This window comes from Mus musculus, chromosome 16, assembly GCF_000001635.26.
Source record: "Mus musculus strain C57BL/6J chromosome 16, GRCm38.p6 C57BL/6J".
Classification (NCBI taxonomy): Eukaryota; Metazoa; Chordata; class Mammalia; order Rodentia; family Muridae; genus Mus; species Mus musculus.
The window spans coordinates 76,229,888-76,255,389 of record NC_000082.6 but is presented as its reverse complement, the minus strand read 5'-3'; the positions used below and the strand labels follow the sequence as shown (position 1 = coordinate 76,255,389).

Below are 25,502 nucleotides of genomic sequence, written 5' to 3'. Positions count from 1 at the left end.
GTACTATTTATGATAAATAAGAATGACTTAATATTTTCCTACTTCTAAGGAGATGGCCCTGTAGTAGAAATATAGTATAAATATTGCAGACTAAACAATTCAACAGGATTGGATTTTAAAATAGGAACAATAGGAAGAAGAATGTACAAAGCATTAACTTTTTTTTTCTGCCCCACATTTGACCTTTTTCAGATCAAGGTCAATTGGAATACCACTAGTTCCTTTTGTGTATTATCTATTTAATACAATTAAAATTCCTATCATGGAAATTGTGTTTTTTCCTTTATTTTATTAATAAGATGGGAAGGCACACTGGCTTCACCCAAGTCAGATAATGTGTCATGGGCAGGTCCACAGTTAAAATCCAGACAATCTGACAGGAAACAAATAAAACATTTCAGAGACTAGATAAAGCCTAGAAAAATGTATATATATTCTATAAAGTTAGAGGGTTGAGAGAAGAAAATGAGGAAAAGAGGGAGAGGGGGCAGAGGGAGAGAGGAAAGGAGGGAGGGAGAGATGGAGGGAGAGAGAGGGAGAGATATGTCATTCAGAACTGCAGATTCTGAGTGACACTTATAAGGGGGTGGTCAGATGGCTCAGTAGGTAAAGGATATTCCTGAACAAGTGTGAGGACCTCAGTTTGACCTGAAAGCCACCGTGCAGAAGAGACTGACTCCTAAAAGTTACCGTCTGACTTCCTGTCATCATTTGGAAAGCAGGACACCCCTCCTCGCCCCTGCCCTGTATAGATAGTAGAAGAAAATCTGTGCTGAAATTCAAGGCACCGTTGTCGGAAATCCCGTTTCCCTTTCTCATATAATTTTAAGCCAGTGGTAAACTGAATTTCATTAAAACTGGAAAAAAACATACAGCATAGCCTTGTCAAGAGTTAGATTGACTCAACTCAGGAACCCTCACTCAGGCATGACAAAGGACATGGTTTTTCTATGAGAAAAACTGTTTTCCTTTAGTCGTTTCTGTTCCTTTTTATTTTAGTCAATTAAAAAAATTACTGGACAGGTAACAAAAGAAGGAAATGAGTGCAAGTTGAAACAACTCAGTATTTAGTCAATGAAAACAATAAAACAAATAAATAAATATCCCAAAATTGTCATTGCCACACAGGAAAATTAGTACATTCAATACAGGAAAGGAAATCAATATCGATAAAGAGAAAGGAGTTTTAATTTTTTAGACGTGAACAGTTTACAGTAGTGAGAAGTTGAAACACTCAAAATGAGAACTTGGTACGAGGAGGAGGACATCGTTTAGGGAGCTCATCAACAACTTGCCGGAGTGTGGACAGTGATGGGCAGATGTTGATATTGATCAGTAAAGTAAAATGCAGTTGACAAAATAATGCAGACAATGGAACAGACTCTCTACGGCTTATGGGACAATAATACTAGAGATGTAATATGCCCTCCTGGAGCTCAAAGACAGAAGGACAAAAGTGAAGCAGAGGAAACATAAGGAGGAAAAAATTTCCCCAAGCAGTTGAAAGACATCAAAGAAGTACAACCAATCTCCGCTAAGTGGCATCTATAAAAAGCATCTTTATCCAGGTACATCATAGGCAACTGACTGGAAACTCGGAAAAAAAATAGAGCATCTTAGAAACAGACAATTTACAAAGACAGCTATATACTATGGAGAATAATGATGAGAATAATGTCCTTCTTAATCAGGAAGGACAGAGACAAGAACAGTAATTGAGAAAGGCCTGTTGTCTGAAGTGCAACGACAACAACAACAAGAGTAGTCAGACTTTCACTTCATATCTTATAAGGACGACCTTCCGAAATGAAGATGGAATCGCTTCTGAGAGACAGGGAGGTTGAGGTGGACAGTGGCCTTAGCATTGAGCAGCCCTGCCCCTCCTTTACTGTACTAAAAACCCACTTTCTTAAAAATAACTTAATAAGCAAGTGATTGAATCCATGAATGAAAAAACAGTAAAAAGAAAGAAAGAACAAGAAAATAAAATTGAGAGGTTTTGAGAATCTGTGTGGACAGTAACCACAATAAATATTTAAAGAAATTCTCTTGACTATGGAGAAGTAATACCATGAGGAAGCTAGAATTTATATATAAAAAAAAAGAAAGAAAAAGAAAAAAGGAAAAACTTTAAAGAATCTACACATGGACTAGAGAGGTGGCTCAGTGGTTAAGAGCACTGACTGCTCTTCCAGAGGATCTGAGTTCAACTCCCCACAACCACATGGTGGCTCACAGCCATCTGTAAAGGGATCTGATGCCCCTTTCTAGTGTATCTGAAGACAGCAACAGTGTGCTCGTACATGTAAAATGAGTAAATAAATCTTTTAATAAAGAACTACACATAATGGTTATGCTGTCACACATCTCCGACACTGTAATGAAGTTCTCACTTTATCCTTATTAAATTAATCTAGAAAAGGAATAAAGAGGCACACAGATTATAAAGAACTGAACATATTCTTATCCACCCATGATGCATGCGACTGTGGAAATCTTCACTGTAATACACCACAAGCATATTAATAACTAATAAGTTAACATATTTAGGGCTAATATTTAAGATCAGTTTTATTTTTCTATTGCTAAAAGTATGCAAATAGAAAGTGTACTTTTTAAAACAACTGTTCTCGATGCACATCACCCACATTTGATTTACAAGGGCCGGGAGTATGGTTCAGTGGTAGACTGCTTGTGAACCAGTGAAAACCTAATACCACAGTAAGAAGAAGGGAAAATAAGGCTTGTAAAACATGTTTAAAAATCCCCTTAAAGCATATAGTAAAATAACATTTTAAAAATCCACTAGATGCATAGAAATATATATTTTTAAAAACGAGTGAACTTTAAAGTATTGTCAGCAGTCATGAAAAAATACCCAAACAAATCTTATATTCAGAAACTGGAGGACTCAAAATTGTTACTGTATCTGTGTCCCTGAAATCACTTGATATATTTGATATACACTCAGATATCATCTCAGATTTTTTTTTTAAAAAATTAAAGTCTAAAGGTTTAAGGGCTCAGATAAAAAGATGAGACAATAACACAATTTATGGATTCTTAATACTTGACTTCTGAAGTCAGCATGCTGTTGTAAAAACAGACTGCTGGAGCCTAGTAGAATATTAAATTGCCTGTGTATTTTCTCCGGATTCTAGAATCACACAATTAAGAACGTGTAGTGAGGAAACAAGAATCTCAAGTGTGAGGAGCCACTGTTCACACTTGGGTTCCCGAGTGTGTCTTCAGGGATGCTGAGCGCAGACTTTTCGGGGCTCAGGCGGGAAGAAGGAGCCGATGAGGTCAGCTCCACCTGGCGCTGGCTCTCTTCTCACCAGACAGCAGATTGCCCAGTGGCTCCTCCAGCTTCTCTGCACACAGGGAAGGTGGCAAAGAATCCAGGAGCCGTATGCTGACAAGATGGACACCATATGTCTCCACATGCATTTCCTAGCTGTTCTCATCGTCTCTTCCCCCACTCATCCCTTTAGCATAGGAAATCTGGTGACCGCAAGAACTTAATGTAAGAAGACATTGAATGTCAATTTTTTTAATTGAATTACCTGTGTTTATTCTCTGCGGTTTTTGGATAGCCTTTATTTATGAAGTTATTACCAAAGGTTTCAGATTGTATCTTGAAATGACTATTCCTATGATGATAGTTGTAAAAATGATTAAGACCCCTAGGGCATACAATTTAAGTAATATAGGATAGGAATTATCAATTAAAAATGATAAATGGGAAGTTGTTTTTTTTAAGAAACACTACCAAAATCATACCTAAAGGAGGACCTAAAATTATATTATATATCTATGTGTATATGATTGTGTGATGTGGAGTTCATACATGCATGTGTGTGTGTGTGTGTGTGTGTGTGCAGGTCAGAGGTCAAATTCGGGTGCATTCCTCAAGAGCTGTCTACCTTGGATTTTTATGGCAGTCTCTCACTGGTTGGTTTGGCGATCACAGACTGGGTTGGGTTGACTGGCCAGAGAGCAGCAGGCCAGTCATTCTTCTTCATTGTCTGGAATCACAAACATGTTCCACCACAACTGGATGCTCAAGGGTAAATACCTTTTTTCATAATTCCGGGGCAAGCATGTGATGAGCTGAGCCACCTCTCTAGCACCCAAGAAATTGTATTTCAAGGATAGAATTTTCCTGAACTATTAGGTTGGATCGATTGTTATTTAAAATGACTAGGATTCAATCGCAAGATAGTCTTTTGTACAATTTGAGCTTGGTCTACTTCTGCCTTCCTCTTTTTTTTTCTTTTCTTCACCCCCCCCCCCCCCCCACACACACACCCTCCGCAGTTTCAAGAAAGCAGACCAGTCTTGGGGTTTTCTCCAGGCGTCTGTAAATATTTATCCTGGAGATATCTCAAGCACCTCGCCTTAGTCAGTATTCTATTGCTGTGAAAAGACACCATGACCACAGCAATTCTTACGGAGGAAAGCATTTGATTGGATCTTGCTTACAGTTTCAGGGTGTTAGTCCATTTTGGTCATGCTGGGAGCATGGCAGCACACGGGCAGACATGGTGCTGAAGTTGTAGCTGAGAGTTCTACATCTGGATCTACAGGCTGCAGGAAAAAGGAGGCCACTAGGCCTGGCTTGAGCTTTTGAAAACCAAAGCCCACTTCCAGTGAGATATTTTCTCCAACAAGGCCACATCTCCTAACCCTCTTCAAGTAGTTCTCCTCCCTAATGACCAAGCACTCAAATACAAGAACCTGTAGAGGCCGTTCCTATTCAAACCACCACACATCCAAAAGAGAAACCTGGAAAAGCCTGCATGTTACAGGTGATATAGTAACGATGAGTGGTGGGGTTGCACAGAATCCGAGGGCTGGTTTGTACACGCTGGGCTTTCCGCATGTGATTGATCTGAAATTTAATTGACTCTTAGAACATTATCCTGCTTGTTACGTTTGGGCTTTTCAAACGCCCCAATGAATCCCTTGTTTGTGAAGCTCACCTCTTCTTAGCTACTGAAATATGTTTGTTGTGTAAGCTACACACTGTAACAGTAAAAGTTGGTTAGTAATGATGGTTCCATCAGGAAAATGCTTGCTGTACAAGGACGGGGATCTGAGTTCCGATTCTCGGCACCTTGTCAAAAGGTGGGCACCGGGGCGCATGCGTATACTCTCAGCCCTGTGTAAGTAGAGACAAGAGGACCTTGCTAGCTTGCTAGTCCCCCTGAATTGGCCAGGTAAAGAATGAGCGAGAAACCTTGGATAAAAGAAGGCGGTGGAGAGCAGACAAACAAAGCATTACCTTCTGGCCTCTGCAAACAGGTACATACAGCTGTATACATCAATAAAGGAAACGATGCCTTCAAGTCTCTGCTCCCCACACCCTAATTACAGTTTCAGAAGCACTCAGAAAGGGCACAGAACAGTTTGTACCACGCTTCCTTCAGTGTGGGAAATCCTCCACCCCCGAACCCTAAGGAAATAGCTCCTCTCCTACCTTAGCCACAAAAACGACTCTTTCCCCCCCCCATTCCGTTATCACTTTACCCAATCTCCTACTCTGCTTTTCTACTTTAGTTTCAGCCCACTCTCACTTTCAACTTTTTGATGTGCCTGATTATAACTATTTATAATGTTCAGCTTTGGATCAGTGTGTTCTTAGGCTGTTAGAAAATACACTGCACTCAAGAACAATTAGCGGCAGAATGGAGTCCCGTTGCAGGAAAATAAATACTGGCTGAGAACGAGGTGTTAGGCCATTAAAGAAAAGGTCTCGGTTGCAAATGGAATTTGAGTTGTGGTTAATAAAACTGTAGATAGCGTCATCATTTGAGGGGTGATGGGATCTCTTTTCCACCTTCGGACGCCTCTTTTGCAAAAGACGACAGAGTGACAAGGCCTTCCTCATGTCTATATTTCTAACCCGAGGTAACCTCAGGTCCTCTTGCTGTCTTCTCTGGCACGGTGCGTTTTGTCAGAGGTCGCAATAGTAGTGGATTCTGGCGAGATGAGGACAGATTTCTACTCCCTACACCAGCAAACATGCACACAGTTTGGAATGGCCTTCAGTATACATGGCTGCTGTCTTGGTAAGAATACTGAATGAAAGTGTTTGGACTTGCAAAGCTACAGGGAGCTTATCGGAACACTGCCACACAGCCTGATTCTCTTTAGTATTTTTCTCTTGAGAGTGTCAAGTGTTTATATTTGTGAGTTTTAAAAGTTAAATTGCTTACATGGTTGCCAAGGAAAAGAGAAAGAAAGTACTTTTTTTTTAAAAAAAAAAATCATTTTCTGTCAGAGTTTGATTTTTAGTCAAGACTTTCTTTGCGCCAAAACAAGTTTCCCGGTCTGTAAATCCTAATGTTTCTCGGGGTGGCTTTTGGGGTCCATGTTTGTTATTTGCTTACCTAAAACCTTAGCTTGAGTAAGATTGGATCTGAAACTTCTGCCTGCCCTGCGGACTGTCAGCTTTTCGGAACATTTGAAGTCTTATCAGGTGCTCGAGGGGTTAACTCGGATTTGTGTTTCTTGCAAATGCTTCTTGACTGCTGAAACTTTAGCAGTCTGGAAGGGGTGCTTCCCCAGTCTAATGGAGCACGCCTTGCTTTGACTTGGCTTATAATAATCCACAGATATTTTGAGTGCAGCTTTCCTGATGGTAATTCTGACCCACTTATTCTACAGAAACTTTTGGTGCTGGGAGATGCTGCAAATATTCTTTATGATGTAGTTTATAAAGCGGGGGGTAGGCTATATTTGGCCGTATTAAATTTTTATTGTGGATAATCTGTATGTTACTCCTTACTTCTGAATATTCCTGTCAACTCTGGGAAGATGGCTTAAAAGAAACATAGGTTGTCAGTGGAGGAAAACTTGATGCCAATCAGAATATATTTCATTGGCCCTAACCTATTTTTGTGGTAAAACAACAAGTTAACGTGACAAATAATGATGATACAAATCCCCCTGTATTATATAAAGCCAGCGTCAGGAGATTATTCTATGTGTTGGTAGAGAGAGTTTAGAGCAGAAATCATCATAAGAAAGAAAGGAGGGTGGCAAAGAAGGGGGCCATGTCTCCCAGGGACACTTTCATAGGTCTATAGATGCCTTTGGTTGTCATACTTGGGATGAAGTAACATCAGTGGATTCAAATGGGGAATGAGTGGAGACAGAGACCAGCTAAGCATCTTGGGCGGGCAACCTGACAGCCTTCATCACTAGTCCTAGGCCAAGGATTACTTGGTATCTCGGCTACTTTTATGCTGCTGAGACCAAACCCCATGACCAAGGCAGATTATTGAAATCGTGATCACTTCGGTTTACGATCCCAGAAGGCTAAGCTTGTGAAAGCATGGTGTGAAAGCATGGCAGGAAGCCGAGAGCCGACATTTTCAAAGCCAAGCGGGAAGCAAAGAGAACTGGTGCTGTAAGCCTGTTCATTTCAAAGTTCACTGCCAGTGATGCACTTCTCCAGCAAGGATGCACTGGCCAAACCGCCCCAAACAGCACCAACAGCGAGGACCAAGTGTTCAGAGAGCAGAGACCATGGGAGACATTTCTCATATAAACCACCAAACCCAGCTTCAGACGCCAATAATGTGGATGTGGAAAAACTCTGCTTAGAAGACTAGATCCAAGAGAGAATTTCTTCCTTTCAAGTCTTTGGGAAAGTACCCACATTATACACAAATACGACAGAAAACTTGGCCTTTTTATGTATTGCCATTCAACCAAGTGTCTTCTAGGCTAAACTCTGACCCCTACTGCATATTTTTGCTTTATTGTAGTTGTACTATTTCTGTCACTTTTGACCTTATTGAGACTGGACTTCCAAAATAAACGTAATATATTATAGAAAACAAGCTGAATAGCTAGGGATAGCTTGGGGATCCCTCTGTCTACATAGTAAACTTGGAAGACAGTGGACTGAAACCCTGAGGTCCTGTCTAGACTTCAGGGAATCCTGACTCTTTTCTACAACCCAATACTGTTTTGATCAATTATTTTAGAAGCTACAGTGCCTGAGTCGGTAGTCCTTCTCAGTCAGCATTGTGATAAGGTGACAGGAATGTGCAGAAGCAAAGGTGGCTCAGGTGATATAATGCTAGGAGAAAGGTATTATACCAGATGAAAAATCTAGAATAAGATGCAAAGCTGTTTGACTGTCTCTCAAAATGTATAGCTGGAGTGTGTGCCAGTTACAGAAGGTCCAGACCTGAGCAACAGGACCACAAAAAAATAATATATAAATAAAATAAAAAATGAAAAGTCCCATATAGATCATAGAGAAATATAGAAATACAAGTAGTCACAGTTATATATCATGAGTTGTAAAATAGTATATTTCAGTAGACAGAAGATGATGTAATAATATAAAGAAAATTAAAAATTCTTGTCAATGTATCTGCAGTTTGAACTTTCCCTTAAAGGATTGAAAGAACTTGTTAAAGTTTTATACCATAATATGATATCTCTTGAGTTTATAAGGGGGTTAGCCGTATTTTTATTCATTACTTTCTGATAAACTAAATGTTGAACAGCGATGTTTCCTGCTAAACATAAATGATTAAGTTCTGTGGAGCTATTTTCATTTGGTAATGAAATATACAAATACATAGCAAATATAACTGGCACGTGACAATCACTTGTTAAACTTAGATATAGAAGATGGAGAGTTCATCTCAAATTCTTCAAAGTGTAAGACCTAATGATATTGAAAGCTTACAAAGTATTAGTGCCTTTGAAAGTAAACACTCAGAGAAAGCACCTATAGTGTCTACTTCATGCTGTTACCCTGTTTCGTATTTGTGTTGTTCCTGCGAGTCATAGCCAACCTCTGTTCATTGTTTGCAAATAAAATTGAGACTTAAACAATGCAGATGTCTTACCACATAGTGAAAGAGTGCGCCACAGGAAGTGAAGATTGTCTTTCCAAAGAATTCAAAATGATGTTTTGATCTGTGGTAGCCTTCTTAAGACAAGACCTCAGTGTCCTGCATGGAGAGTTTGAAGAAAACCAAACACTAAAATGGGTGAATTTCCGGTACTTTTCTAACCACACTAGTTTATGCCTTAAACCAATTTTTATACCATACCACATGCCTTTCTTGGGTGTGTTTAAAGACCCAAGGCTCCTTGCCACTCTGCCGGTAATCATGTTGACATGGACACATATGTAGAGATAAACAAGAACCAACATAATTCTGTGGTGCCTTGGAAATGTCTTCTGATATTGATTCTGAGAAGAATATGGCACTGATTCAGACCCCGCAGAAGAAACAGAGCCAGATGACCCAGCTTGAGTTTAAGATGACAACATCTCTGTATTCAAATGAGCAGAACCATGCCTCTAAAGGTGATGTATGGTTTTCACGTTCAGAGCATCACCAGAAACAGCTTCCTAAGATTTTGAATTCAGAAGTTGAGAGTGATCATTTAAGTATTTTTCTGATTGCCTCCTTAAAAACCTTCCTCACTGTGGTTAACAACTGAGAACTTATAGAACACATATACATGTTCTAAAATAATTTTGTTTTTGAAAAAAAAATCCCTTCTAACTTTTAACATATTACCCTCCTGCTCTTGCCACAGTCTTTCTCTCTTCCTTTCAAGCTGTGGTGCACACCCTTGAAGCATCCATCTCTTCCCTGACTTAGTCCCCTTGTGAATCTTTGTTGGTCACTCTTGCATGTCCATCAGACATCATTTCACCCCTTGGCAGCATACCCGAGGAGCCTACTGTTACTGAATAGCTGTTTCTTCCCATAGCAAAATCCTTCACACTGTTTCTACCACACATAATATCAGATGATATGAAGTTATGCAGGTAAAATAGATTATAGGGTCCTATAGTTATAAATCACCACAGCCTATTATTTCTTTGATGTACAAAGCCCTATTAATTCTGTTGATGGACTTCCTGACTGGTAATTATCCTCTTATTTTTCATTTTTAAAATCCAGTTCTAGTCATGTGACTGACAATGTGAACAATAGTTTTGTTTAATATTATTTTCTGGGAATAACATCATGCCATTTTTATCTAGTCAGCTTAGATTTAACTTCACCTTCATACATTTTCATTCAAAAAATTATTTTTTTGTCGACCTGGGAAACCTCCAATATCGATATATGGAAAGGGGAAGAGCGAGGATGGGAGAAGGGTCAGGTCTGAAGGCTGAGAAGGCTTCAGAAGATGAAAATGTAGCAATATAGTATGATGTCCCCCATTCTGGGAAGGGTGACTGCAAATTTCAGCTCCTATTAATTCAGGAATTAGACATCCTTTGCAGGTGTTAGCATATATGTAGTGAGGAAGATAAAAGTGAGCTCATACCATCATGTGCTACAGTGCTGGATAGAACCAGGTCTCCAGGAGCTATTGTGGGTAAGGCACAGTCTCCCAATTGACTGAATGCAGGCAGATACTTGTCCCTACACACATCATGGTAAAAATCCATCAGGGCCGGACGTGGTAGAGCATGCCTTTAATCCCAGCACTCAGGAGGCAAAGGCAGGCGGATGACTACTTACAATGAGGTTCATGAACACTGGGGAGTCAGAGATATGGAAAGACGGCAGCACTGGGTCCATTACTTGAGGAAACAGGGTATAAATGAAAGGAAGCACTGTGTACCCATGAGTCTGTATTTGAAATTGGGTTTTAGTTTCCTAATCCAGTGTGTTTTTAATTCTTATATTTTTGAATTTTGGGGTAACTTGTAAAAAGCTATAATTTTAGTTATTGTGCACAATAATGGCTTCTCCTTGGACATTTTCATAGATGTATAGTGTTGTGCCTCTCTTACATACAGGCTTTGTTACCAGCCCCCTCCCCACATTCTTTCTTCACCACCAGTAAGTTAACCTTATGCTTTCATATAAAATATCAATGCCACGTATGTAAGAAAACATGTTATTTCCTTGAATCTGGCTTCTTTTCTCATAACATGATACTCTGTGATCCTGTACCTTTTCCTATAAATGACATAATTTCATTCTTTTTTGTGGCTGAGTAACATTCTGCTGTGTATACATACTGCATTTTCTTTGTTCTTTCATATGTTGATGTGCATCTAGAGCAATTCTATAGTACGGAAATTGTCAGTAGTGTGGCTGTCCACATTGATGGGCAGTCTCTCTGCAGGACGTTGATTTGATGTTTTTTGGTTCTATACTCAGAAGCGATACAGCTGGATCTTCAATTGAGAAACCTCTAGAGTGATCTCCTTAGTGGCTGCTTCAGTTCAAATTCCTAATAACAATACCTAAGGGTCTTCTTTACCCCTCAATTTGCCATGATTTATTTTTTCTTAATGATAGCCTTCTGAGAAGGGTGAGGTGAAATCTTAAAATGGATGTAACTTACAGTTCCTTAATGGCTAGAGATGTTGGAAAGTTATTTGATGTTGTTGTTGTTGTTAGTAGTATTTTTTGTTTGTTTGTTTGTTTTTGTTTTATTTGGTTTTTCCAAGATAGGGTTTTTCTATGAAGCCCTGGATATCCTGGAATTAACTTACTCTATATACCAGGCTCTTCTTGAACTCATATAGATTCACCTGCCTCTGTTTCCTAAGTGCTGGAATCAAAGGCATGTGCTTCCACCACCCTGTGGGATGGTGAGCACTTAGAAAATACTAACTGGCTGTTTGTATCTCTTGTTTTGAGAACTGTGTATTCAACTTATTTGCTTGTTTATTGGGTGATTTGGTTTTTGATGTTGACTTTTTGAGGTCTTTATACGTTCTAGGTATTCATCCCCAATTAATTGTCCACATGACGAAAGCTTTCTCCAATTGGGTAGACTATTTCTTCAGTCTATTGTTTCTTTTTAAATTTCATAAAGTCCATTTGTCAGCTGTTGACGTTCTTTCTTGAGTTATTGGAATTCTCAAGTAGTTTTCCCAAATGGATTCTACCTATGCACATAAGTATTGAGCAAGGCCAAAGCACCCTTTTGGACTGTGGCACAAATTCTTCAATCTACCTGACATTGAGGTGATTGGATTGTATTCACTCTTAGGAAGCCTAACAAGCCACTGGTCCTTTCATGCTTTACTGCATCTTCATGGAATAACTATTCTAAGTACAGAGCCACCAGACTTGTGTTTTCTACTGATAGCCATGGTCACCAAGAGGTCTCTTAAAAAAAAATCCCATTTCCTCTTAGCCTGGACATGTCATACTCATACTCTAAGAGATTGTTGTTTCTTACTCAGCCATGCTGGAAATCAGGACTCTAGGACCTATCTGTTTATCAAGTATGTACCCTCATGCACTTGCTCAATGCTGCCTCCAGGGAACAAGGTACACTAACCCACTGGCAGCCAGCCCAGGTGGCCTCTTCCCTCTGTGACTCACCTGTTTGGTCTTGGTCCAGTATGCCTGGGATGAAGGCTGAGTTTCCTAGAGCAAAGCATGACTTCAGATGACCCAGATCTCTCATGTGACTGAAATGTGCAAATCACAATGTAGCCTTGGGCAAGTAGAGCAAACGCAAAACACCCAAAGCTTACCTGGGGTAATCTTTCCAACAGGGAGCTCCTAGGCGGTTTCAGCAAAGGGTAAGGATAACAGCAGCACTCAACAGCTCGATGGAAAACTTTTGCCCAGCCTTGGCCCTGCATTGGAGAGCTGGAAAGACCTCTTCCAGTGGTGCCTGTGCACATGCTGGGTTTGATAAGTTCACCCCAAAGCTCCACAAGACCAGTGAAATACCCACTTTTCAAATAATTCTTTGCTAAGCACAGGCACGTACTCCACGAATACACGTGAGGTTCCTGTGTTATTATTCTACAGATAGTTTTATTTCAAAGTAAAATTTGTGAATTTGAAACCTTGAATTGAGTAGCTACAAGAACAATAATCTTTTCTCTTAGTGATTGTAACCTTCTGGGAGAATGTGTGAACCTTCTTAGACTAAGCTAGTAGCTAAATTACGTTAGAAATAGCATCACAGCCAGTGTTTGTGTTAACTAAAGAGGAAAAGGAGATATTGATAATGAAAAAAAATTATTCATGCAAAGAAGGGCATGTTGACTTGGGCTCCTTTGGTTGCAAGGAATAAAAACTGCTCAAAGTTTTTACTTCTCTCTAGATGGAAATACACCCCTCATAGCAAGACTAAATCAGCTGTTCTCTCAGGATTGGCTCCCTTCTCTAGATGCCTCCTTTTCTAGAAACGCGTTTTCTGGATGTTGCTTCCTAACTGCATTTGTTATAGGTTTGCCTGAATTAGACTGCCCTTTCTGTTTTCAGAATGGCGATTCAGACCTTTGAGATAGCTGCCCTCAGTTTGCACTGCCTTGGGCTCCCTGGCTTACAATTCACTGACTATAACCCTTAGAGTCTCCAGGAATTAGTTCCTAAGAAGGACAAACTGACTGACCCGGCCATAAAGTAGCAGGCTGCTGTCTTTTCTAGACAGGAGCCATTTTGTCCATCACGTGTTTTTCTTGCATCCAATCAGCTGCAGCCAGAATTAGGATGGTTCGCTGTTGATATGAGGAAGTGGCAGTGGGTACTCTTGCTTTGAACACATACAGTATTTGAAGAAAATGCTCCCTAATAACAAGTGGTGGTTTAGTTTGTTCTTTCACTTGTTCTATTGACAAAACTCTGATGTTTCGGGCACCGGGCCGGGTGCTCTGAAAGCGTTCTCTATTATGATACTGAACCTTAGGCTTGACTTATCTCTGAAAATGTGAAAGGTTATATTTGTACAATACTGCCCATGAAACTTGATTTGATAAAAGGTCACGTACTGTGATGAGTGTTTTCTGTGCAGTATCTGTAGCCCTTACATGGGATTTATGAATAAGGAGAACCATAGATAGAGTGATCAATGTTGTATCTGTGGCAAGAACATGAGGAGAGTTCAGATATGAGAAGTGAAGTCTAGTTTTAGCTAATCCTCTTACTTCCGTGTTGCAGGCTTTCCTGTGGTTTAGTGGGTGAAAGGCAATTCCTTGCAAGCACTAGGCACGTGCTCCATCATGGAGCTGTATCCCTGCTTAAGGCCTGTGTATGCAGTACTCAGTGGGAGTTTACAACCACTTCTCCAAGACTCTGTTAAAGCTGAATAAGACTTGAAGTTTATTGTCTCTAACCCTTTTAAATGAGGACGACCAGAAAAGTACTTTATGAGACACCAGACCAGTTTATTAGGAGTGATATACACCCAAATTTCTAACCCCTAGTCTTGTGCTCTCCCTGAAAATAACACTGTACTGGGTATAGTTTTCTAGAAACAAAGAACTTCTCCTACCTAAGAGTAGTGTTTCACTATGATCCATGGTATTTCATAGTTTCTAGACTAATTCAAAAGAATTCCAGAGATATGAGTTTTGAGGGGGAAAGTTGGTTGATCTATTCAACGCTTCTATGGCATTGATTTTAAGCTAACGTCCTAATTTTATCATGGTCATTTTTTTTGAAAATCGTTGCTTCCTTTCCCAGAAAATCTTGAAAAGCAGCATATATTCTACTTACGAGAATGATAGAAAATGTGTCTTCTGATGGGAAAGCACTTTCGTTTGTCCCTTTTCAGTCTTCTCCTTTACCATCCTGATACTGAGATTAAAACCCTGGACAAGAAAGGGCTTAGGCATGGCTGAAAACAAAGTCCAATTATGATTCCTTTCAAATGCTAAAGATCATTGCCATATTACTCTTTGTAACACGCTTCTTTCTCTGTGGAAAAACTTTTCTCTTTTCCTTACTTTGAAGTTTGCAACTGAATGTTATTTTTACTTAATTATTGACGTAACACCCACTTTGCCATTGTTACTTAGTTATTTAAGTAAAACTAACCAATTATATATTGTACTATAACTGCAAATTGTGTCAAAATTTTGTTGTCCTTCAGAAGGATTTATTTTAGTTGTGAAGATATTATGGTACTTTTGTGCTTTAATCCTTTGAGAGTGGCATTTGGGAAAGTGTTTTTGTATAATATTCCTCCAAAATGATGTAATACTTTATAGATACATCCCATACTGTGAAGAATCTTATTCTCAGTGAGGAGGAGAAGTCCTGAGACTGACTGTAAAGACTATAAGTCAATGCCTATGTGTGGGTTAAACTTTCAGCCACTGATGGAGTCTTTAGGTAATCAAATATACAGGGGGCCTCTGGTGTCCTTAAGTAATGTTGTAATAGTTGACACAGGAAAAAGTCTCTTTTCTCATAGCATTACTTTCTAGAAGGTGAAACTGAGGCTTTTCAAACAATAGGCCACATCTTTTGATACTGTAAAACGGACTTAGTTTATTGTTTCTTTTAGTCAAAAAGATTGTAGCTAGCATCAGATATAGGTTTAATATCCAGTCAATTTTGTAAAGGCATATACATATGTATAAATGTCTCAAGAATACAGAAAAAGCTTTTTTAAGTGTATAAGATTTTATGTTCACAATGATGAATATTCTTTATTTTATTTACCATAGTTTCTTTTCAGAAATCTACCTTTAGCATGGTCCAAAGAAGACCCCCACCCAGTTATGTAAAAAATGTCTTCAAAACTAATTGTGTTGATTTTAAAGACCCATTTACATAGCTAGACCTTTAGAAGGTGGAGGTACAAAAAAAGGACTAAGTTCCTGACTCATTGCTTATATGAAGTATGTTTTTTTTTTATATGTGTCTTTAGCTTTTCCCTTTTAGATATTGAACTTGAGTTCGTTTCCATCTGTAAAGTAAAGGGAATATGTCCTGAGTCTATAGATAGATTCAAGCACCCGTGTTTTAGTTATGCAAACGGTCACTGTACTCTAGACTTAAAAATTTGCCTGTGGCAATGCTGGGCTCTCTGTTCAGTCACCGTATCCAGTGACCTTCTGTGGTGTCTGTTTCTCCCGAGCTCTTGAGCTGGGAACACACAGTGTGCTGTGTTCCGTGTCATGTCAGTCATTACTCTCCTCGACTTTACTTGTGTTCTCAAGTCAATATGTTCCGGATTAATGAGGCATTTGTTCTTAATCAAGAAACTATTTAAGAATACACTTTTAATTTTAATGACTTGTTTATGATTAATTGTTTCAATCTGCCCTTCTCTTTCTTGAGGATACTTTAAAGATGCAGCCTCTTTTTTTTCTTTTTCTTTTTTTTTTCCTGAACATTCCCGAATGCCTGTGCGCTGGCGGTTGCTGCGCCATGCGGAGCTCAAGGGACTGAGCCCAGTTATCAATTTCCTTGAGAAAAGCATTCATCTCTTAAACTAAAATCCACTTTAAAAAATAATTATAGCAGCGGCCATTGGCAAAAATGGAATGGTTAACCATTATTTTTATTTCCTTGGCTTCTTTTTGAGGCAAGGTTTCCCTGGGTGGTCTACCATGGAACTTACAGTGAAGCCTCGGATAGACCTAGAGTCACGATGCTTTCTGCATTACCCTCCCAAGTGCCAGAGTAGGTGTAGATCACTAAATCTGGCTAGTGTGTGTGTGCATGGGGTGTGTGTGTGTGTGTGTGTGTGTGTGTTTATCTGTGTCTCAGTGTGTGTGTGTGTGTGTGTGTGTGTGTCTCAGTGTGTGTATGAGTGTGTCTGTTTCTCTATGTATGTGGTCATGATATGGCATTCCCATAGAAGTCAGAAGACAACCTCGGGTGTCCATTCTCGCCCTTTACCTAGTTTAATACAGAGTCTCTTGCTATTAACCACTGTGTCCAGGAGGCTATTAGCCTACAAGCTTCTTAGATTTCTCCTGTCTCTGTGCCCCCCACCCCTAATTCCTCATAGGACAACTGGGATTACAGATGTGGGCTATTGCCTCTGGCTTTGCATGGCCCTAAGGATTAAAACTCACGTCCTCGTACTTGTATGGCTGGCACTTTTCTGACAGAGCCATGGACTCCCTGCACATCATGTTTTTAATGTTCTCTTTAAATGTATATATGCAGTGCCGTCTTATTGTTTGACGAGCAACAAGCCCTGAAGTAATTTTTGAAGTAATTGCATTTTCCTAACTGATCTACACTCTGCCATTAGCCGACTTAATTAAAATTTATTCTGTTGATTTCTTTTTATTTAAATAAAACAGCACATCTATGGATGTGTGCTGTAGTCAAAGCTACAAAAGTAAATGACCCACGACCACATAACTGTAGCAGCCAACATTTTCTGAGCACTTATAACATCCCAGGGTCTGTTACACAATCTTTAAATGTATTATCCCATTTATACATCACAATTACCACAGTTGTGGGGTTCTTTCTGACTTTTACCAATTAAGAAACTTAAGGTCCAGAGTTGCTGAGTAGCTTCTCCCAGGTTGCACAGATGGTAAGGGATGCTGAGAAACAGGAAGCTATTGTCAACCCCCAGAATCTGGAGCCTGAAACAAAATGTACAACTGTATACATTCAGAAGCTTCCAGTAATTGCCCATTCTTTAGCAGAAATGCAAGTTATTTTTATTTCTGGGATGAATTTATATCCCTTACCTATATCTGGCCAAAGGACCAGATACATTATTTTATCAGCCCTTCCCATAGGAGCCCAAACTTGAAGGAATCAATTAGATTCTTTGTAGATTGACTGCATCTGCTTATTTGTTAGACAAATTGCCAGCAAAAAGAGATGAAGGCAGCTAAGTGGTTATGGGAAACTTCCGGTGAGAAATGGGATGCAAGATTGATAGAAACCATTCTGGGGTTGCCTCCTGTGTCCTTTACATGAACACAAGAGTCTGCGATCGTAACATGTGGGACATTCGTGTTGGACATTCAACACTGCTGATTCACCTTTGCTTCTGCAACATATTTGCTCCACTTGCAAAGGTTTCACAATGAAGAGGGCTTACTCTGCTTTTGAAATGAAGATTCAAAATAATCGTGTCCTCAGCTCCACTCTGGATCTGACACAGGAGAGCCATTTAAGGCTCAATATTTTCCTAGTATGCAGTTTAATGGGAATGATGGGCTTACCCTGGCCCATTGCTGATGACAACATCATCCAGAGCGTTATCCAGCCAGGTTCACTGTCCAGAAGTTCAGCACACTTCAGTTGTTTCACACAAGTTACCTTTTACTTGCTCCTGACATCTTTGGGGGGAAATAGTTTGTTTTGATGCTAGGAAATTTATTTGCCAGGGTTCATTGTCACATGTGTAATAAAACTCAAGGAACAGTTGAAGTAAAGTAACTCAAGAGAGGGGGAGAATTTTGAAGAGCACTGAAATTCTGTTTGTCTTGGGGTAGAGCTGGAAAGAAAAATTCGAACCCATTTTTTTTTTTCACAGCTTGTTTCAGTGTCAGGCTCACTCGCACAAATCCACATGACTCTTACATATTCTGATATTATATACGTGTGTGTGTGTGTGTGTGTGCATGTGAGTATGTATACGCATATGCACTCTGTCATCTGTTCATTCTATGTATCTATGTATCTATCTATGTATCTATGTATCTACGTAAGTATGTATGTATGTATGTATGTATGTATGTATCTATGTATCTATCTATATATCTATCTATCTATGTATGTATATATCTATCATCTATCTATCTATCTATCTATCTATCTATCTATCTATCTATCTATCTATCTACCTATCTATCTATCTTTGTCTCCTACATATCACATATGCTTTATTTCTCTTATTTTCTTCCCATTCTGTTGGTTTCACAATTCAGTTCAGTTCCCACTCCTCCCCGCAAACAGTTGGACATTCTAAATACAATTTCCTCAAGGTCCTGCTCTAACTTTTCCATCTCTCCCTAGCTTAGATCTCTCAACTTTAGACAGGAGATGGGACTGAGGACAGGATGGCGGTGGCCCTCCCCCCTTTCCTTATCTCTCCTTTTTCTCTCTGTCCCCTCTTTCTGCATCTCCATCTATCTCCAATCTCTCTCTCTCTAACTGCTTCTTTTGGATGTACTGGGGCTCGAACCCTCGGCCTCCCACAGGCTCGACATCCAATCCCACGCTGAGCTCTTTCCCTTCCCATTTGCTTCCTCTTTAGCCCTAACAAACAATGCAGTAGAAATAAATAGTTTTCTTGGTATCTGAAAGGAAACAAAGGTTGACATGAAAAAAAAAAAGTCACTGCATTCCCCACATCTTTCAGAATTCATATTGTATCTGCTCAGAATTGTGACGGGTGCATTTTGACAGGCATAAGAGATAACAATTTAACCCCAAGTTGACTTTACCTAACTTTCATAAAATGTGTTTATGTTTTTTCTTATAAATGGATGTCTTCATAAACTGATTATACTTTAGCTTTTGGTTTCACAGACGATAACAAGTAATTCATTAAAAGTACAATAATTGAAAGGAAGACAATTAAATTCTGGGTTATTTCCATGAAACTGCACAATAAGAGAGAGACTTGGAGCCAGGGGAAATGATAGCGTTGGAAAAGACAAGCTTTGGGACTACTTGGATATACTAAGTTAACAAATAAACAATGAAAATCAAGACTGACCTATAAAAGCTAAAAGACATCGTGAACTTGTGGTCTGAGTCTTAGGAGGACCAGTGTTCCGTTTTGTCTCTTCATTCAAGGCCCATCTTCCCTTGTCCCGTGCCACAGTCTGATTAGTGGCATAGCACCCCTGGCTCCCTTCCTCATTGATTCTGTCTGAGTTCTACCAGTCTGAGACTCACTGTACCAACAGGAGATGAGGGAGCAGGAGAAATGACAGTGGAGACTTTATGAATAAGGCTGCTATGAACATAGTGGAGCATGTGTCCTTCTTACCGGTTGGAACAACTTCTGGGTATATGCCTAGGAGAGGTATTGCTGGATCTTCCAGTAGTACTATGTCCAATTTTCTGAGGAACCGCCAGACTGATTTCCAGAGTGGTTGTACAAGCCTGCAATCCCACCAACAATGGAGGAGTCTTCCTCTTTCTCCACATCCTCGCCAGCATCTGCTGTCACCTGAATTTTTGATCTTAGCTATTCTGACTGGTGTGAGATGGAATCTCAGGGTTGTTTTGATTTGCATTTCCCTGATGATTAAGGATGTTGAACATTTTTTCAGGTGCTTCTCAGCCATTCGGTATTCCTCAGGTGAGAATTCTTTGTTTAGCTCTGTGCCCCATTTTTAATGGGGTTATTTGAATTTCTAAAGTCCAGTTTCTTGAGCTCTTTGTATATATTTTATATTAGTCCCCTATCAGATTTAAGGTTGGTAAAACTTCCTTCCCAATCTGTTGGTGGCCTTTTTGTCTTATTGACAGTGTCTTTTGCCTTACAGAAGCTTTGCAATTTCTTGAGGTCCCATTTGTCAATTCTTGATCTTACAGCACAAGCCATTGCAGTTCTGCTTAGGAATTTTTCCCCAGTGCCCTTATGTTCGAAGCATTCCCCCACTCTCTCCTCTATAAATTTCAGTGTCTCTGGTTTTATGTGGAGGTCTTTGATCCACTTAGACTTGAGCTTTGTACAAGGAGATAGGAATGGATCAATTCACATTCTTCTACATGATAACCGCCAGTTGTGCCAGCACCATTTGTTGAAAATGCTGTCTTTTTTCCACTAGATGGTTTTAGCTCCTTTGTCAAAGATCAAGTGACCATAGGTGTGTGGGTTCATTTCTGGATCTTCAATTCTATTCCATTGATCTACCTATCTCTCACTGTACCAGTACCATGCAGTTTTTTTTTTAATCACAATTGGAGAGCATAAAATTTTTTAATGATTGGTGGAGGCTGGTTGATAAAAGAACAAAGATTCGTGACTGGACATTCCTGAACAGGAGTTTATGTTTTAGTTTTAGGATGGAATTTCTTTTTCTCCTTCTTCTCTTCCTCCTCCTCCTCCTCCTTTTTGTCTTTTTCCTTCTTCTCTTATTCTTTCTCCTTTTCCTCCTCCTTCTCTTCAAGTCTCCTCATCCTTCTACTTCTTCCCTTTTCTTTGTCTTGGAAACATCAGGTTTGTTGTTAATCCTTTCAACTGATGGATGAGGCCCATCTACACTCTTGAGGACAATTCCCCTCATGGAAATTCAAGGATCGTGGAAGTTGACCACAGCTACACAGTAGCTCCACAGTGGTACCAACTTCCATGCTTGAATAACTGGATTCCCAAATCTAGCCAGTTTGAAAGACGGATTCTGTATAAAATAAATTTTCATATCGGAGATATAGAATGCAAAAATGAATCTTTTCCAAAGAGCTAGCTGAGCAGAGAAGATATGAATACATAAAGCCTCTAATTCTCCCTGTGTGACAGTGACATTCAAGTCTATCCTTAGAGTTTGACAAAGAAGGAAGGCTAGTTAGAATTTGATTCCTGCTCATTCTCTGCTGGCAGGGGGACTGGTTGGAAAGGTGGTCATCATACAGTAGAGCTTTGCTTTAAGCATGTTCCCCAAAGGTGTATAATTTTGTGAAGGGGAAAATGTACAGTGCAGAAAGAGCAGTGTTCATTGTTGAGGTGTGTGGACCACGTGTAGCTGGTAATTCTCTCTCTCTCTCTCTCTCTCTCTCTCTCTCTCTCTCTCTCTCTCTCTCCCTCTCTCTCTCCTCTTTCCAGATACAACAATGTTGTAATTTGAATGTTGATCTGCAGTTCATTGTATATCATAGTTTGTAAATTCAGTAAACAAATCTTTCCTGAGCAGAAAGCACTTTGAATATAGTGTGAAGAACCCCGAACTCTGAAGTATTATCATTGGCCAAGGTCATTGGTTAAACTCTGATTGAAAGAGCTCCGATCCTTAATGGTATCCAGATTGTGCAGTCAGCACAGATTGAGTGAAAGGAGTGTGTAGAACAAGGCCTGAGAGATTCACACAAAGTCTGTGCTAACCCTCAAGACCCATAGACATCTAAATATCCCATGTGGGCAACAAAGGCGAAGATGTTGGGAACAGCCTCCAAGGAAAAGAAACAGGAACATAAAGGACAAAAATGTGTTAGGAAGTCAGCTATAAGGAGAAACAACTCTACAGTTCCTAGTGGAGGTTAGAACTGAAGTTGACATTACTAGGGAAGCTTGGGAGAACCTAGAAGCTCTTGGTTGACCCAGAGATTGATCTGAAGAGAAAAGGTCACGAATTACTCTGCTCTCTGCCACCCTCCTGGCTTTCTATTCTATTTTAATACAGACCACATTTTCTTCACAAGGTTTTATACCAGTTTTCTTTGAAACTCCTCTGAACTCTGACCTTAGTTGGTACTCTCTCCTATACCTTAGGCCATGCTTCTTTCTAACATAGCAGGAGTTTCTGAAGGAGAGTGTGCCTTGATTCACAAGTAAAGAATGATACAGATCATTGGAGGAAAAACGCCGAGCTGTATGCTGTGTGTCGTAAGCACTCAGAAGAATCCTATCAATTATCCTAGGATCATGTGGCTATACGTTACTGTTTTTTTTTAAACAGCTTATCTCCATAGGTGTCAATCACATGAGAATTAATTGCTGAGGGCCCATGTGTATTTCCTAACTATTAAAAAAATATATAGATGAAAGTACGTTTTCACTCCGACAGGGGATTCCAGGGAAACTGTAGCTAATCTCTTCTCATTTGCCTAAATGCATACTCTCCATGATTCAAATTTCTTTACATAGTGTTAGCTTCAAAATACCATCTGGTTCTTCCTTCTCAAATCTTTTGAATTGGGAGACTCATGATGCTGAGCTGTTCTGGTTGTTATCACTTAAGGATGAAGAGGTATAAATTCCATTCTTACAGAGTTGATGGGAGCCTGTCAAGTTTCCGCCTCGAGACTGTATTTAGTACTTGTCTAAGATTCTCTTTTCTGTTGTTGTTTATTACCTATTCCACAATGTCCTCGCACCAAGAAAAAAAAACTGCTTGTTTGAATTCTTGGCATTTCTCTTCACTTTCTTTAAAACGAGCAATAACAATAACAAACAAACCTCATAGACAGTCGGAGAAGCCAGTCTTCACTGGTAGCTGCTATTTGACAGAGCTGGTCTATGTTCTCGTTAATCCTCAGCACTTCCCCTCTCCTGAACACTCAGATAAATGCCATCTGGCCTCAGAGCAGTCTTGCATTTTGCTTTCTGCTATTGCAGCAATGTCTCCTTCACTGAACATCTAACCTAAGACTTTCTTATGACAAGTGTTCTCAGAAACCAGAATTTCCCCATCACTTCCTAGAGTTAAGAGCTGCCAGAAAAACAAACAAAACCCTCTCTGAGCTTTTGCCCCTCTGGATTTCTCACTCCATCCAGGCTTCTACAAAGACAGCCCAAAGATTACATGCAAGTGAGTCTGTTCTCCGGCCAACTTTCTGTTCTAGATGCCCTTTCCCCTCATTTCTCCCTCACGTTTCTTCTTCTAGGAGTGGCTTCATTTTGCACTGACCTTGTCTATGTACACTACTTTCTTTGAGATAGTGAGTTCTCCTCTCTCTCTCTCTCTCTCTCTCTCTCTCCCCCCCCCCCCAGCTAAAGATAAACGTTTGAAGAACAACCAGTTAATATTTTTGAGATTGATATTTGTCTCAAGAACTACCAGAAGCTAGTTAAAGGTTCACCATGGTCCTTGGTGCCTAATGACAGTAAATGTTCAATTCATAGCCTTGTGGTATTTCCTTTACAGGTAAACTTGGCTATATAGGCATGCTGCCATTGCTATATTTTGTATACTGATGCTAGACTCTCAGCTTTGGATGTCAACATGATTGCTTTTTGGTGGAACACTGCTGGCTGAGCTGTTTTAGATCCCCTTATTTGTAGAACGGGGAGTAGTAAAACCACTCTTTAAGGTTATTATGATAGCCCATTTGTACAGGCACTACCAATTAATAAGCAGAATATGCCTCGAAGGTGCCTGACACATTCGCACACGTGAAACAACGGCTACCCCTCTGTGATTACCCTCAAGTCCCTGGATGTAGATTAGTGGCAATACACAGTACCACCTGTCACAGAGCTGAGGTTGTCAGTGGAGGAAACAACAATGTCATGGTGAGAAAGGAAAGGGACATTAAGGAAATGTTAGCAAGAGCTTAGATGCATCTTGCCACATTATCAACACGAGGGGAGCACCTTTAGAGGAAGATTTTAGACATAGAAGAAATGGCCAACACAGTTCTTGGGGCATGCCTTATGGCAAGATTTCTAAAGTTCTCACACACCACTACCACCACTAAAAAAAAAAAAAAAAAAAAAAAAAAAAAAGCATACTGAAAAACTATGCCTCAATCTTTATTCAGTCTGCTCCTTGGAGACTGTATGCCCCTTGCGTATGTCATTCTACTCGGTTACTCTTTCTGACAAAGAATTTTGGCACCAAAGCCAAAAACTTGCCCCCTGGAGGTCTGGAAGCCCATGGAAAGGTGGCTGTGGAGCCACCTGTGTCTATTTTTAACCCACTCTTCCTTGGCACGATATCTCTGGTTACATGAGCCTGTGTCCTCAATCCTGATGATTGGTCTTTTTCCAACATGAGGAGAACAAGAGTCTGTGGCTGACCCAGATACATTTACCTGAGTCCTGGAAGTTACCCTCTAAGGGACAGTCTTGAAGCTGATCCATGGATTTAGACACATAGCAAACATACACACACACACACACACACACACACACACACACACTAAAATAAAATAAATACATAACCAATTATATATAACTAGACAAATACATGTATGTAATTAAATATACATAAGTTAATATAGATTACAAAAATACAAATTTAGAGATAAGTCTAGGTTCATCTCTAAATTGGCTTCAGGGTCTGGCTGGCCTCCAGACACAATGTGAGCAATGCTATGATTAGAGATGACCTGGACTATGTGGGGTCTGTCTAGTCTTGCTTCAAAGCTGAGCCAATAAACTCTCCACCTTGTGGTTGGGCCTAAAAAGCCATGGAAAATTTGAACAACCTCCTCTGTTCTCTCCAAGCCACAATTATTTGAAGTGAGGATTAGTTTGTCTCCGTCCCTCACTTAGAATATAACCTGAATGATGGTTTATCAAAGTTGCTAGCAATATTAACCATACATTCTCTCTGCTTTGAGCTGGCTTTCATTTCTTTGTTTTGTCACAAGAGGGTGATTGCATGAGTCACTTTGGGTTTCTGTGACAAAATATCGTAGACAGTGGGGCTTCAACAGCAAGGATCTATTTCTCAGTTATGGGAAGAGCTGGGAAGGTCCTAGACTGAAGGGTTAGCTTGGTTCTTGGTAAGGGTTCTTTTTGGCTCAGAAATGGCTGAATTTTCCCATGGCAGAGAGAGGAAACTAGTGTCCTTCCCCGTCCTATAAAAGGCCAGCTCTCATGGGTTTAAACCCAGCCTTCTCTGCTTTGGTTTGAATGGGCAGGAAACTTAATTCCCAGAGCTAGAATGTTGGGAAATGGAAACTTTAGCTATGATAAGCAAGTGAGGGCTCTGCCCTTCAAAAATGGGCTAATGCCTCTATCTCAGGAGTGCTCTGCTTGTAGGCATGGACGTCAGCCGAACCTCTGTATTGGTGAGCTATAGGGTGCCTTTGATCGTTTTATAACAGCACAAGGTGTGTTATTGGGGGCTGCTCACTCAATCAGGTGACTCTCCAGCCTCTAGAGCGGTGGTCTCCACCCTTCCTGAT

At 40.0% G+C, this 25,502-nt stretch overlaps 1 long non-coding RNA gene across 4 annotated transcripts in view; it reads left to right on the top strand.

Annotated features, from left to right (window-relative positions):
- Positions 1-5,798: 5,798 nt before the first annotated feature.
- The window catches only part of Gm30507, a 62,630-nt gene continuing 42,926 nt past the window's right edge, over positions 5,799-25,502 (top strand). For all 4 annotated transcript variants that reach the window (XR_001782001.1, XR_876163.1, XR_876164.1 and 1 more), the window contains exon 1: positions 5,799-6,074. This is a non-coding gene — a long non-coding RNA (predicted gene, 30507). The remainder of the gene's footprint in view (positions 6,075-25,502) is intronic.